At 40.3% G+C, this 16,653-nt stretch overlaps 1 protein-coding gene and 1 long non-coding RNA gene across 4 annotated transcripts in view; both read left to right on the forward strand.

Annotated features, from left to right (window-relative positions):
- The window catches only part of LOC100647815, a 91,122-nt gene that overhangs the window by 51,838 nt on the left and 22,631 nt on the right, over positions 1–16,653 (forward strand). The window contains exon 1 of one of the 3 annotated variants that reach the window (XM_012313926.3): positions 9,190–10,617. The exons of the other annotated variants lie outside the window; for them this stretch is intronic. The gene's annotated coding sequence lies outside the window, so the exon portion shown is untranslated. Of the gene's footprint in view, positions 1–9,189; positions 10,618–16,653 lie in introns of those variants that run through there. 3 annotated transcript variants of the gene reach the window in all.
- Positions 151–5,584, forward strand: LOC125385963. The gene is made up of 2 exons (XR_007225761.1): positions 151–3,845; positions 3,958–5,584. It is a non-coding gene; the product is annotated as an uncharacterized LOC125385963 (long non-coding RNA).

A 16,653-nucleotide genomic window follows, 5' to 3' on the forward strand; every position in this document is an offset into this window, starting at 1 on the left:
TAAAGAAATATATATATATATATCTTATCATCCCAAGCGGCTAAAATAGATTAATAATATGAATTATGCAGTTTGGAATTAATCAAGTAAAATTCAACTGATATTATCTAAACTTATGTTTAGTCACCAAGTGACATAATATTCAGAAAATTAACAGTAGTGGGCGTATCATATTTTTCCCCCATGTCTTTAAACACATGTCACAAAGTCAGTAAACAGAGAGAGAAAAATCATGAAGATTTGGTGCACGGTAATCTGATTAGATAGAAGTGGTGGCTGAAAGGAAGGATCGATAAGCTGGCGAGATAATCGGCGAAAGAATCACAGCGACTTAACCTATAACGTTTAGTGGCTCAGTAAAAGATGCGAACTCCTCGTTGGGAGCTCGAGAAGCCTTCTACTAAATCTTAGTTCAATAAACACTCTATAGAGCGTGTTACTGGAATTACCCGGCGTTAGTCGGCTCGCAGATTAGTCGAGAGCTTAACGATCCCCCTGAGGTCCGATGGAAATCGACCGTACGACTTGTTATTCAGGGAATAAGATGATCGCGCGTCATTAATTAATTTCCAGAAGCCAAAGCATTTAACTCTTACTATTTTTTGCGTTAATCTTCTCTCTGTTATCGTCTGAAAACTTCGATTAATATAGGGCTAATACAGAAGCAACGACTACATCGTAAAACAAAAAAAGTAATGTTCATAGCGTTTTTATTGTGAATTTTTACCAAAGGATGAAACGTTCGAATAAATACCGTGTATAATGTGGTCTCGCCATCGTACATATATCGTGATTGAAAACTTATTCGTTATAGATGACGCAAAGTCTAATTTTAGTTCAATCTTTCTTAACCGTTTCTATGAATTTTTCGAACGACCTAATGCAACATGTTGATCGAATAAAGTCAAATGCCAAATCGATAGAGGTTAACGAAAGACACAGGGCCAAATAAAGGGTAAATTCGGGGCGTGTCAATCGGATAAAAATGACGGGTGCCGGTGTAAGTGGTTAGTTTCTGTGCAGAATGCGCATAGAGAATTTTGAAACATCATAAAAATCGATCGGGCCACCTCCTCCTCGGTTAAACCGGCTGTTCACAGATTGCCGGTCCGCACTGACACGCCGAGAACGCAGCAACTGCGTTGCCCGTGTGCTCGCACTCTGGCGGCAGTGAAGAAAAAAACAGACGAATAAAGGCCGAACAAAGAGGGAGGAAGAGAATCTATAAGCGAAGAGTGGATGTGAGTCCGAGCGGGAGCGAGAAAGGTGACGAGAGAGATGGCAGAGTCAGTGTGGCGGAGGGACAAACTGAATCGATGAATAAGCTAGAACGAACGAGACAGAGAAACAGAGGGAGAGGAATGTCTGACGATGGAGCGAGCGAGAGAACGGAGTAAATATAATATAACCGGGGGAAGGAAAGAGAAGGAAACAAAGTGAACGAGAGGAGTGTGTAAGCTCATCACTCAGTGGAAGAAAAAGGAGTGAGTTGCCGATCGAGCGAGCGAAATGAAAAGGGTGGAAAAGGGATGCATTACCTGAAGAGAAAGCGAGACAGCGAATCAAGTGAAAGAAAAAGAGTGGACGCGTGCGATGAAAAAGAGCAGAGGAGAGTAACAGAAAATGAGACTTAATGAGAGGAACAAAAGTGTGCGCGTTAAAGAGGAACGAAATCATATGAGTTAACGAGTGAGACAAAAGGACACTTCTAGAAAAAGTAACGCGAGCAAGAGAGAAAAAGAGGGGAAAAAGGAACCACGTGACAATCGTACAAGGAAGAACGGTAAACGAACCAGAACAAAAAACTTTCTTTCTCTGTTTTTCCCTTTAGAAGAGAGGGCCAGAGAAAAGAGGAGTGAGAAAAGCGATGGTGAAGTTCGAGGAACGAAGTAGAGTAACATTCAACCACACGTACTCGTCTTTCCCTTCTTCGTTCCTCGCACGTTCTCCCCTCTTCGTTCTCGCGACGAACCTCTACCTCTACGAAGCGAGAGAACCTACTGTATTCGCGCTCTACGTCCGCCCGTGTATTCGAGCTTCGCGTATTCGTTGCAAACGGCACACCGTTAACGGTACATCGCGTTCGTTACAATTATTACAAACATTCGACTCGACTACGGTTCGCCTCCAGCGTAATGGCTAACCCTGATGGCACGATACCGTGACGAGTTTCGAATTCCTATCTTACGTGTCATCTATGTACTTTGATTCTTTGTTAGATTTCGATTTTCATACTTTAAAATAGTAGAGGTTAACTATAACATTGACGGTATGATCGTTAACGATCTTCGCTGGTGGATAACGTAGCTTCAGCCGCATCTTCCTTTTCATTTTTAAAGGAAGAAAGATCTAATTGTTTATTCATTGGGCTAACAATACCGAGGAAAAAACGATTGCCGCGGTTCCTCGACATTCCTCTGATTTTTTGCAAATTATTTGCCTCGAAGTGTCATCGATATTCCGTATTTCCGACGCATCTTTCGAGCGGGAACGATATTCACCGGAGAAGGTGGCTTGCAGGAGAGCTGGTCGATCGGCAGGAATTAAAATATCGAGCGTCTCGAATAGAGGAGCGCGTTCGGGCTTCGAGCGAGACGAGAGCAGAGAGACAGAGACGGATAAACCAACAACAAGGATAGAAGAGTCGAGTAGTCCTGGCTTACTCTGTCCTCCTCACTCTTTAGACTACGTCGAATCCTCTTTTCGTCCCTCGCTTTTCTTCTCTACTCACCGGCCACCGAAAGAAAGACAGAACTTCTTTTTGTCCTGGGACTGAATAATCCTTGTCCAAACGATTTTAGTCGATGTCTTCGCGTAATATTATTGAATGCCAATCGACAGATGATCCTTTCCTATAACCTTCGTCCCTTCTGATTTGACAGATGTTACTCCAGATTAGAAGTTACTATTATAAAATTTGGGCTCATTTCATACGTGCAAAATTACTGGAATTAGTTACCTAAAGATATTAGAAATTACTCTAACACTGAAATATACATTAAAAGTTTGATTTAAATATTACCTTGTACCACGGATTACGAGTAAAAGAATAATGTGAAAGCAACCTGCAATCCTTCGTTGGGAAGTCCGGATCTCTTCGGAACAATTTTGCACGTCCGTTACCAGTTGGAGGTCGTACTAGAGATATTCTCGTCCTCCATGTTGAACCAAGACTCTTTATTCATGAATTTTATCAGCCGACCTAATTCATCTGATATATTAAATTTTCAAAATCATAAGAAATACATAAAGGAGCGAAATCACGGAAGAAAATATGGGATAAAGGCGAGAAGAAACGAAACGAAAAGAACGCAGGGGCAAATACAGTTTCATATAATACGTACAATATAAACATTTTCAGATTAGTTTCAAATTTTATCAGTATATTCATAGCAGTCGTGTTTCTTTATACATAGTGTTAATGAAATTTTAAAACGTTCATATACACATAAAAGTTTTCTATTGTAAATGGTCAAAATACTTTGGCGAGCTGCTATATATGTGTGTGTGGAAAAACACGAGTCAGGATTCGTTCGTAGTGAAACGTTGCCGCGCTGGTGGGAGCGTTGTACTCTGGCTGTCTTGTAATTGAACAGACACGAGCCACCGAACTTCCTGAGTCCGTTTCAGCCTGAGGGAGAGAAGGATCCCTATTTCTGGTCTCGGTTTCAGGCCCGATTCTACAAGCTCGCCACACCGGCCCAGGATTAGACGCTTGTTTGTCCCCGCTGTAGCATCCTCGGGTTTTGGCTAACCATTTCCTTAGCTGTCACTATTTTTACTCAATGTCACGCCCGTCATTTTCGACTACTAAGCCCCCACACAACGGATCTACGCTTCGTATGGTACGTTAGAAATAAGAAATTTCCGTTGAATTTTGAAATTTTGAAATTTGCTCGCTTCAAGAAATTTCTTCAAGATCTGATTTTTATTTCTAAGACGTTTTTCTACTTATAGGAATACTTTTAAGAAAATGTTCATGTTTGGAGACAGAGTGGACTAAATATAGAATCGAGGAATTTTTCTGACGAAAGCCAAATGTAAGAAACGTTCATATGTGTGACATCGGTTGGATTATCGTCGAAGGTTGCTTTCAAGGCTAGGGACTGCTCGTACTAATTTATTCAGAGATATTCATGTGATGATGCTTAGTTTTCGTGACCAGTTGAACTGGCTAATTACAATATTTCCTCTCGTTATACAAAATGTTTTATCATTATAATATATAAGTATTTAAATGCTTTGTTAAATTTTATAAATCTTGAACAAAAATATAATAACAGTCGCTCATATCAGGGGATTGATAAATTGTTATTGATAAGAAATCAAAAAGTTGGGCAATCGTCTATTCAAAATGTCGAAAAGTCTCTCCCATTGGATCGATTCTAAAGCGCGGGAAGGAGAGAGATAGAGATAGTGGACTGAAAGTAAGTACAAGCTTTGACTGTGTCTCCGTGGGATCGTGGCGGGATTACCGAAGGGTTAAAGGGGTTAAGCAGCCAAGACCTTTCGAATTCGAGGGGCCCGATAGTACCCAGCCATGGATAGATCTCTCCCTTTCTTTGCAACTGAACTCCGAAGACTTGGTGGGAAACATTGAGATTTAATATCTGGAGGAGGACGTGGCCAGTAGCAGAGAAAGGAAGTTTATCGTAGAAAACGTCTCGAAAGTAGCTGAACACGCCATTCGTCTTGTAACTAAGCGCATCGTGTCGTGTATACATCAAACAATTTCAGATTCCTTGTCTTTCGCACTCGATAATCTTCATTCTCAAATCTAAATCTATATTTTATTGAACATTCAAAGAAACCGAAGATTATATAATTAATTATAATAATGGGATATTTTTAAGTTTTTTAAATTGATAATTTTAGATATTTTAAATTGATACTGTAGATTAACCCATAACTGGTATTGCTGGTTCTATGAAATCCTAGGTATTTTTACTTTTGCGGTATTTCGTGATTGCTAGCGAACATTTTTGTCTACGTGATAAAATGGCCACCATTCAGTTAAAAGTGACCCACGTTTGAAATTTCAAATGGCTGTATTCCTTTGAGGAATTTCCAAAGTAAGATAAAACATGTGATAATCTTGAAACAACAAAATGCGCCTTTTGCCTCTGTTTCGGAATTCGAAAGAGAAACACAGCTGGAATCAGGAATTTCCTTGAAGTTTGATTTTCATGTTTGGCCTCACCGACCTGGCTGCTAACCGACAAAAATTGCAGCGTACTCACGAAGGACGGTCGAGGAAGTGGAGAAGGTATATAGTAATGGCAGAGCAACGCTAACGGTGAAGAGAGAGAACGAACGAACGAGCATACACGATAGGAGAGGATGGGATGCATTCACGGATAGGAAAAGGGGGGCAGGGTCCAAGGAGGAAGGGAGGAAACCGCGCGAAGGGGAAAACGACTCAACTCGGAACTCGTGTCGTAGCGGTACTCGTTTTCTCCTCGGCACCGCGTATCTCGTTGCCACGAAATTGAATAACCGCGATATACCGTGGCCAGCGCACAAAGTTACACTTGTTCAAGCTCGAATTTCTCGACCTCGAATTCAACGTGATTGCAAAGGAACGCCTTGTTTTTGAAAAACCGAGAGCAGATCTAAAGAGTCCCGCCAGCTTCATCTATGCCTAAAGTAGCGATTTCACTCTGTGGGAATTTAATGAATGTTTTTGTCTAATTAATATTTTATACATGTATGTATTAAAATTGTTTTCTTTCTTTTTATATTATAGTTCGTGTTCGTTAATAAAATTTCGACAATTTTTGAAAGCGTATTGATTAATGTTGTCAATTAGATCCTAGATATTGTTTTTCTTCTTTTCCCAAGTGGAGAATCTTTGGGAACCGACAAATAAACAATTTAGGAATACACAAATTTTTAACGCAGTTCATTTTCAGTCCCGATTCGCATCACGTTACGATCATACACCTTCTCCCACACCCTTGCCTGTCATTACTTGTACAGTACACGAAACTCAAGGGAAAAGGCTTTCCCCACTCGACCGGCTGGCTGGTTAGGTGCTTGGTCACGTGTTGCGCGATGCGAGTGCGCACCAGTCAGAACGTCGTTGACCGTTCAATGTTGCGGGTCGAATCTATCATCCCGATACATATTCCTTCTACTTTGATATTGTCATTATTTACAACGTGATCTACTATATTGTACAATGTAATAAGACATCATAGAATTATACAGAAGAATTGCACAATAGATTATAACTGCGCAGTACTATAAACGCATTATCAAGGTTAGATTCGATCCATTGTATCGATCGCTCGTCAGTGTTCTGATTTATAGACGCTTACGTCAGTATGACATATAATCTGGTGCTCGAACACAACGAGTAATGATAATGCATAATCTTATATCATCCATGTACGACTTCTGTGATATTATTGATGTTAGAATGCGTGTGACCTATCTAAATACATATTTAATATTTCTATCTATAAGAATATAAATATATTCATGAGGGGCTAGATTTAGCAGGTGAAGGCACGGTTAACGACTGTAGTCGCGCTTCGTGCATTCTGGTTCTACGGTCTTGGCATCGCCGGAGCCGAGACTCCATGTTCTATAGGCGCCAACAAATTACAAGGGACGACTTGGTTGAGTGTGTACCAGGCGCGCAGGTTTACGAAGAGCTGTAAAGCTGTTATAAGTATCTTTTCACGAAAACCAAATATGTGCATACAAACCATCCAGTTAGACTTACAATATCTATTTCAATCAATGTAACATAACAGATGCAATAACAAATAACCTTATTAATTAGTTCATTTAAAAAATAATTATTCCACAAACAAAATACAATTGATGCATAAAAAGAAAGTTTCAGTCTAGGATTTTCAAGACTAGGAATAAAGTGAAAATGGATGAACGAAAGAAAAGCGGGCAAAGTCGATATCGCAAAGTATGTCGGACCGAAGCAAACGAATACCGCTAGGTACAAACAAATACGGACTCGGTGCGTCTAGTTTGCGCCGTACTGCGCATCGTTCCACCTCCTTGCTCCCCCTCCCTTAACCTCCACCTCCTGCCCCCTTCGACAGCTACCTCTCTACCCCGATCGACCCTTGCTCGTCCTACACAGGATAACTTTCATTCGAACAGGCTAAAACGTTACGGCATAACTTGAGACAAAGGGCGTACTGAAACTTGGTCCCGTAACCGTTTCATTCGAAATAGAGTTCCTTAATAATGCATCCTCGAGGAGGTGGTGGTTACATCGGTTTGGTACAGGTATCCTTTGCGAGTTTAGAATAATTCACATCGCTAAAGGAACCCTTATTCGTACCATTGTTAATATCCTTGACGTGATTAATACTTAACGGCAATTATTATTAGGAGAAATTCCTAATCTCTTTGTTTTTTGTCTATTCAAAAAAATAAAAAATTTCATATTTGGAATTCTCGGTAATCTGACAAGTTAGATGATTCGCGATAAAGCTTGGAATGATTTACAGTTGCCGTGTGTGTTTTGCACGAAACTATAAAATCCGGTCTCAGATTTTAAGCCAAATATCGATTAGCGGCTGCAGAGTTTCGTGATTCGATGTGTCCCGTTCGCTGTCCCGTAATTGTTTCCATACAGCAGCGTGTATCGCATATTGTGCATAATCGCGTGCAATTTACATAGGAGTGGGCGGGCGCGCGCGACCAGAAGCAGAAAACCGTAACCCCGAACCGGTGAATTACGAGGTCGCCTATGAAGCGTCTTTCCTTCGTCGTCAGTTCGTTACGTAATTAACGATCGATAAGCTCCTTAGTTGCATATCGGCTATTTCTGCACGCGCCTACTTTTCGCTTAACCTCTCCTCTACGCAACGTCTTCGAATCAAACATGATTTTACAAAATGGCGGTTCCGTAGTACGCATTACATATCTTTCGTTAATTTGTCTCCATCTACTAATTTCTCGATGAATGTTTCACGAGAGAGCACTCAGGGCAAATGGAGGGTCGAAAGTAACTTGAAACTATCAATTTTTCAGTGGAAGTAAGTGGCGGCTTATTTTCTTGATGAAAAAAAAAATGGAAAGAGAAGAAAAAACGGTCCTACAGGAGTCAACCTTTTCCTCGCTGCTTTCACGCAACGGCCCCTTTAAGACCTAGCAAGAAAACACACGGGGCATCTCCGCTCGCCACAAAAGTGCTCTTAACCCTCTCGTGCTTTGCCCTCCCCCCCTCTCCCCTTCGCCATCGTTCCCCCCTCCTCCACGCTGTTCTATAGGCTCCGGTGCCGGTTGGTGGCGGTCGCCAAGTTCCTGCTGGATACTCTCATTAGATTACATCAAAACGGAGGAAAGCGGAAAGATCTGTGTTCCATTATATTCGAACGCGTGCGCACGTATATAACTAAAAAGCAGAACGCGGATCTCCGTTCGGTTAAGATTGTTTTTTTCTTATTCGGTGAAAGGAAGAGATGAAAAGACACGAGGGATGGACTAATATCTATCTTAATCGTAGGATTAAGTGCTGCCGGATCGCTTTCGTTTTCGTCTAACCGGCCGTCACAGATGTTGCTGACACCTTCGTTTCGAATCAATTGAAAATTGATCGAGATTTAAAACGTTATTCTACCAATCCTATTTTATTAAGTAAAATGTTGTTCGAACGAAATGATACATACTACAGGTAAGGCTGATGGTGTTCAAGAAAGTCGGGACAGTTGAACGAGTCTGAAAACAGGTCATCGAATTAGAACCGAGGAACGAATGAATATGCATAGACCGAATTAACAACGTAATCGCAGAAACGGAAACAAGGATCCGCGTGAAAAGCCTGTGTAAAGAAACATGCTTAGCTTCGGCCAGGCGACATTACCAAACAAAGGGTTAAGGGACAAGTTTAACGTTTTGATACGCGAGTGGTGTTCTTTTTTTCTCTGTATTCGCATGTAGCGCTACCGTGGTAGACGGGCGTATGTGTGAGCGCGTGCGCGTGCACTACAATATTTCACGTGGACGTTCGCACAAAAGCGCACGGCGCATTATCATATCGCATTACGGTACTTACACGCGCGTACATCTACTAAATTCCACGTATGCCATCGGGTATAATGTACCCTTCCTATCTACCATTAAATCAAACGCAAACCACCTAGCCGGTCGGACAGTTCATTTGGTTTCGCCAGTCGAGGCAGCGCGCGCGCGCGCGCCGCCACCGTATTCACTACGGAAATCGTAGCTTTCGTTCCGCGACCTCCGACGAAAACAATGGCAATCATTTTTCGACCGTGGATAATCACGGGCAATCCCTCGTGAACTTGGCAACGACGTTGCAATTAAATATAGATCGGTATTGTTATACAGGAGAACCATTCCGTGCTAATTACGACAGGTGTGGATACGGTGTGAAAACAAATTGATTAGAAGACATATATCTATATCAAGAATCATAAATCGGATGCGAGTCACTTAACATTCACCCGATTTGTTTAACCCTACCAGTAGCAGTAATCCGTGTCCCACGAGTCCACACCTGTTCCGTGTCGATCAAAACCTAGACCTATTCGATCCCGTGAGAAAAAGGTAGCGATTATACGAACGCGTATGTGTGGATTGCTTTTTCGGTGGTGAAGTTTGTACGAGAGCTCATCGTCAGGAAAAAATCGCAGTGTATGTATCTCGTATACCGAAGGACGTGTACGGGTTTAAGCAGGAGATATAGAGGGGACCAGTGACGGAGGGGAAACGAGGAATCGTAGAGGACTACGGGGTAGATGGACCGGTAGACGAGAGGACGGAGGGGTGAGGATGAGAGCGATGGAGCTCGGTGGGGGGAAAAGGGACTCGGAACTCGTGTCGTAGCGGTACGACGTTCGGTCGGGTATCTCCGCATCGTGGGCCACACGCTCGGCCGGTGTCGGCTCGCATACGCGCTCAGTCGTGCTCCGGCCTCGCTTGCGTACAAACGTCAGGCGGGAGCCATTTGATAGGACAACAGCATACGTACACAGTGTTTTCTTCTTCTGTCGTCGTACATACGTGTGCCCGTGAGAGTGCTTACATATACACAGACCTGTGGCAAATATAATACACGTCGTATATATACGTATATCTAATACGCTCATCTCTCTTTCCTATTTTGTCCTTCGATCATCTCTATCTCGTCTTCTCGCGTAAAAGTCACAGGTACTTAGAAGGGACTTAAGGTGTCGCGTGCGAGTACACCGGGAGTAACAATACGACAGTGCTGTATCGAAACATTATCTTGTGACTGATATCGATATATTATATCTGTACATATACTGATAGTACAGCGACAGCAGTGACGAAGGGACGTCGAGTCTAACGTGCTCCGATTAACTTCGTTCCGTTAGTCAGCCGAGTGTGTGGTAAAGCTGAGAGTGCCTGCGAGAGCAGGAAGGAAGAACAAAGAAGCGACGTCCTCTGCCAGTCGGTGGAAGCAAAGCGGGGCTTGCGAAGACTGTCCCCTTCTGAAGTCTCTCTTCTCTCTGTCTCTTCACCCCTTTCTCTGTGGATCTTCATCTCATCGGGTGTTCTCGTACTCTCGGCTCTGTCTCTGTCTCTTCGCTTTCTTCATTTCTTCGCCATCGACATCGTGTGAACACAGCAACGAGAAGTTGGTTTCGTCTTGAGGTAAAGTGATTTTGTATGACGTCACGAAAGCGATGTCAAGTTGAGCAACCTCCATCCAACGTACGTCACCTATTTGTTCCCGTACTCTTATGACTCTCTACCCCCTCCATCTTCTACTCACTCCGCTACTCACTCCACCCCTCACCTCTTGCAACCCGGACTCTGTTGATTTCTTTTCCCCCCGCGTCGCGTTAAGTATCGCGCGTGATGATCTTGCGACGAACAAGTACCGATATTATGCGCTTATGCGTATGACACAGCATCTGTTATCAATGGATAACGTAATCCGGGGAAAAACCTCTTAGTACCTCGGGTTTTTTATGTGGGCGTTACTCTCAACGACAGATGAACTGACTTCCTTTTCTTCGAGTAGCTCGCCCAGATAATCGCTCGAAAACACGGGGCTGTACTTTTTGTTCGCGCTGTTGCGGTATTGTCCAAATGAAACGACGAGAACGATGCGAACTTAAGACTAGGACTGCGCAACGAGAATCTATTTTTTCCTCGTCGTATATCAAAGCGGAATATATGTGTACAATTGATTTCCTTATGGAGATAAAGTATTTTGCTGATTCGACACCTTACGAGCTTTATGTTTTACGAGGGTTCAACATCTTATTTAAAGTACATAAATTTTTGAAGATTTAAGTAGATTATACAGAGAGCGTCTAGTTTTTTTGCAGGTAAGAACGAGACGCTATTCGTTACTGTTTAATCTGTCTTCTATCTAGTGTTGTAGCAACGGTTCGATATATCGTTACGGCGTATCTAAATAGTCCACAGCCTTCGATTTATCACGTTCAGCGGCTGCTTAGGGAATGCCATTAAGTGGATTGCTTAGCCGCTATCGATTTTGTATACTTTAGAGTCGTAACGTGTGATGTTAGCCAATCTGTATATCTCATTCCATTTTTCGATATACGCTCATTTCCAACTATAATTAAAAACGGTTACTAAATTGATTCAAAATTAACGATCATACAGAGGCAAACTATTATCTCAAATCCTTAATAACATTTAATAATAGGTACAATTTAATATAAACAATTATGCACGAACTAGAAAAACTAAGAAAACAAGCGAAAAATATAAATATGGCAGAGTAGAAATGGCGACAGGGAATTTCTCAACGCAAACTCATTCAACGTAAGCTGGGCTAGGTCAAGGGATGAATAGCGATGCGATAATATTTTCCCAAGTGTTTTTAGAGGTCGATGAGTCGGGAGAGTTTCGTCCCCTGCAATTGTAACTGTACATAGTTGTAACTAGTCTCCACACGAAATCTTTTTCGTGTATCGGCCACAGTACCATATAGACAATTAAATCGGGAATCGCTAATAGAATTTCATAGACCAAAGTCGTTTCGATACGATTTTCGTCGCGCTGCTGCGGTTTTCTCGCGCTCCTCCCTCCCTCAGTCCCCATTCCTCTTCTAAACGATGTAACATATGCGCGCAGATTTACGAACAGAGCACGTATCGAGTTATTATCACGGCAACCGCATTAACCCCCGACTACTCGACCGGTAACAAGGGCCACCGATACCACCGCCTGTCCGAATCTATTTCGGATAAAGCCATGAAATTACTACTTTATGTACACTTACTAGTAAATTTATATGTCTGAAGATTACAAAGCAAAAAAAGTATAACTTAGTTGACCTTTTTTTAATTTTCATGTCATTTAATGGTTAAAAGAGTGTATTTTAATATAACGTAATAAAATGGGGAACAACCTATTTGGTTCAATTTGGTATAATTTTACACGTTTAATAAAGTACTTGATTTTTAATTGATTTCTGTTAATATATTGAAAATACTAGAAAGTGAAACTGCCTTCTTATTGGTGCAGCCCATTCAATTGGTGAATTAATGAATTTAGTAATGAATTTTATAGATTTACCGTAATATGTGGATAAAATGTCATTGTCCGATAATTGTTGCACGATTCGCTCGCCAGAGCGCGACCATTCGCGTATCGAAGCCTTTAAGGTCCCTTTATACCGCGTGCGCCGCATTCTTCTTGCTGGTTCGCGCCTTGTCTCCACTTACATTCAAGGACGATTCAGACGTAACTGCTCTCTCTCGCGCGCGCGCACCATATATATTCTTTACACGGTTTTAACTTTGAAATGACAGAAAGGAAAAGTCCGTGAACAAAGAAATATAGAATGACATTTTTATAACGTAAGATGGGCACTTCTCATATAATGTAGAATTGATAATTGTTTGGCAATGTTTCTTGAAATCATATATATTATATTTGATATCTCGAATAAGAAATCTTTGTAGTTGACGAATGCGAAGAGAGATATATATTTGTAAAAAATATTGACACGCCATTGTATTTATCCAATAGCATTTACATACTAATTAATTGATCCGAGTATAGTAAATTTCGTATCATTTCGCAATACTTTCATACAACTACAAAAATTTCTGACTAGAATGAATGCCAAATATTATGAATACTAAAACCTCAATGTAGAAACTATTAAAAAGCGCTTCATCGGAAAATAAAGATAAGTGGTAAATGCTTTTTGTAGCTACATTAAGTAGACAGAAAAAGTTTACGTAAAGAGTAGACGTCCGTTTTAACTGCGTAACAGACGGATTAAAGTTACGTTAGTGGCCTCCTTCTGCCGCGGCTAATCTGCATTATTCTACGTGTTATGTATCATCTGGTCGAACGTGCGTGTTCTCTTGACTTAAAATTCAACAACGGCATCGACGTAACTATCTACGACTTTGTCGAGACGGTCCCTCGCGACATCCCACACTCGGTCAACAATAGATAGAGCCTCACATACATAACCTACCGTTTAGATAATGTATCGGTCATCGAGCGTTCGGTATATAGTCCAACTATCGTAATCGCAATTCCACCAAGATTTAATACCGCATATTATACCTTCTCCAACCAAAATCGAATTATCGAGTGGTTTGAAAAGTTCCTAGCATCTTTATTATAAATTTCTGTCAAATAATAAAATATTCGAACGAATACTATTTTTATTTAGATATTACAAACAATTAAGAAGGAACAAGAATTCGTTCATAAAACAGGTTTCTGTTTTCCTTTTTTTTCAATAAGACAATGTCGAGTCTTCTATAACCAAGCAATTTTAAACCGTAAGTGGAATATGCATTCAACTTCATGTATCTCATTCACCGAATATGGTATAACCTCCTTATTATTCATCGTGGTCTTTGCAAATTTTATTCGAAAGACGTAGACAAGAAATGAAATATTGCAAAAGCCTGTAGGAACTAGTTAAATGAATTCGTTATCAGAAAAGAGCAATTTTTCAAGAAAAACTATCTTCGTGAAATCATAGATGGCGAAAAGTGTAATTCTAGTTAAATCTTTCGTAACTTTCGTTACGAATTATATTTTAGATCAAAGCATACTCGAAATATTTTCAATGTTAAGAACGTCGACGCGATGCTTTCACCATTTTGAATTTTCTCGGTTAGTAGAGGGCGCGCAGGTTGCGATCACGGGTTAATCATCGATCCAAGGAATCGCTGCGCACTTAACGGTGATTTATATGTTTGACTAGCGGATGAAACTCGAATCACGGATAATAAAGAGCGACTAAACAAAGAAAAAAATCGGCGCGGGAACTCGGTGCACGCGTCGAATATCGGGTGAAACGTATCAGAGGCAAACGTTAACTCCGCTTTAAAATTCTACGGCACGAGGCTCGTAACTATTTACGTCCTGGCCGAGAGCATATAGCCACTTTCATAGGGCTACGCGACGCATCTGTTTGACTAGCGAACACACATGCAAGGCCCCGTTTCTCTTTCTGTGCGCGCATCGAGACGACGATCTAGACTTTAAACAAAGGTATTATCGCGCATACCAGATCTTCGTTGAATTACAAAGTGACTTGCGAAAGGGCATCCACTTGGTATCTCATGTAACCACTTGCAAAAGAACCCAAAGAACAATGGCCAGGTCGCTCAATTAATGATATCAAAAATCCTGTTTCAACGTCAGGGTATCATATTATATCTTGTTAATTTAGATAATAATTTGTCTTCGATATTCCAAAATAGTACTTTAATTTTTAATATCCGATATCAAAAATCGAGGAACCCGACAATGAAATTATTTTTTACATTGATAAATACAAGTACTGGCACAGATGAAATATTTTCTAAAATGTTACTTCTGGATCTGAAGTTTAAATATACCGCTATTTAGTACCGTTAATCAGGTTTACAATAAAAATAGTAAAAGATACGGAATAGATTGGCGAAGCATATCATTTATTTGATTGTATGTAAAATCGATACAAGATATTAAACTCGATTTCGAACCAATATAGAATCAAAAGAAATAATATTTCTAGAATTAATGTAGTATTAGTTAAAAAGTGATATCTTTGAAAAAAAATTAAATAAAAAATCGTGTTACAAATTTACGCAGAATTTTGCAAGAGACATACTGATTTGTGATAATATTTTTCTTTGCTACTGGACAGTATATAAACCTCCTTTTATTACGATGTACTTAATATTCGTGTATTCGCGAATATGCAGAGATAAATTTCTTACGTGATATTATTATATCGTTCACGATAAGAGTAATGCCAGACAGATCGCGTCTTTTGATCATCCGACCGAGCTTATTTTGCATCCGACAAGGACGCTGAATAACGATTAACGACTCCCTACATTTATTAGGTAGGTGTATGATTAATGAGCGGCGCCGCGATTGTTTTTTAACCGAGTACAGCTTCTTTTGTTTGCATACCGGTGATTTCTTCTTTTTCCCGCGAAGTTTCCCGGATAGTTATCGATTTCTTTCTGTGGTTGTAACTTAGACATCGACATAGGACGCTTGAACTGATGGTCGTACCCGTTATGCCATAAACTATATATTGTCGTGGACACTATTGTAACGATGAAAATATTTATAACCGCGCAAAAGCGTTCATAAGCTGGGAACTCGTGACACTTTGACCGTTAATGCTATCGCGTTACGAAATAATCGCCTGGTCGATAAAAAAGTGACGATTGTCTTTCTCATGTGCGTAAAAACAGAGTGTGCACTTTGATCAGTTTCGATACAGTTTCCGTTTCTTCCGGCGGCCATCTTTTACTCTGTAGGTACATCGGAAAAATTACCAACTAATTAAATATCTCCTTTTCTGCGTGTAGGCTGCCTCGAGATTTAACAACCAAACATGATAAATGTGTCATGTGTCACGATCAAACATAAAATGTCATGATATTATATGCTTTTAGGAAACAATCGTACAGTTGTAGCATTTAAACTTTGCACTTTGCACTTGCAAGACTCAAAGTGCAAATACAATAGCTACATGACTGTTCCCGAAAAACCAATATTATAACATTCCAGCAGCATAAAGATTTGAAATCTAAAATTCAAATATAAAATGCGTAAACATAAAATTTATAAACATGGATCGTTTAAAGGGTTTATTAAAAAGTTATAACAGATATACAAAATACAAAGAAAGCAGTAGTTTATCCTCGAATATCGCCTTCAATTTTGCACCATTAGACTTTTATGTGTGAATAATTTTAAAAAAGGTAGATATATCGAACAAGTATTAGATTGATACATTAAGATGAAATGAAATCAAAATGTGGTTCATAGGGTAATAAACTTTTTTATCGCTGTCACTTTCGTATCGACAGGAACGGTAAACATTTTGAAAGTACCGACAGTTAATGATCAATGTCTTATAGCATATAACCGCGAGTTCATTATTGTTCTCTTTGTGCTATATATTATTATAACGGTTTTATAAAGCTTTAAATAACTCATATCTGTAATAACATTTCTTGCTTGATTATCTCCATAAAACATATCGACAAAGTTTGGATGTTAAATCCTAGAATCCTCTGTTATATGTTATTAAAGGAATGGTTGAAATTGTCACGGTGTGTAGAAACTCATCGTGTTCTTTCGACTCTCGGATGCGGAGAAAAACCCGTTAGAAATTGTTCGATGCTACTCTTGCATGTCGCGAACGGCGGGCGTATACGCTTGCCACAG

This window comes from Bombus terrestris, chromosome 11 (assembly GCF_910591885.1).
Source record: "Bombus terrestris chromosome 11, iyBomTerr1.2, whole genome shotgun sequence".
In the NCBI taxonomy this organism is placed as follows: domain Eukaryota; kingdom Metazoa; phylum Arthropoda; class Insecta; order Hymenoptera; family Apidae; genus Bombus; species Bombus terrestris.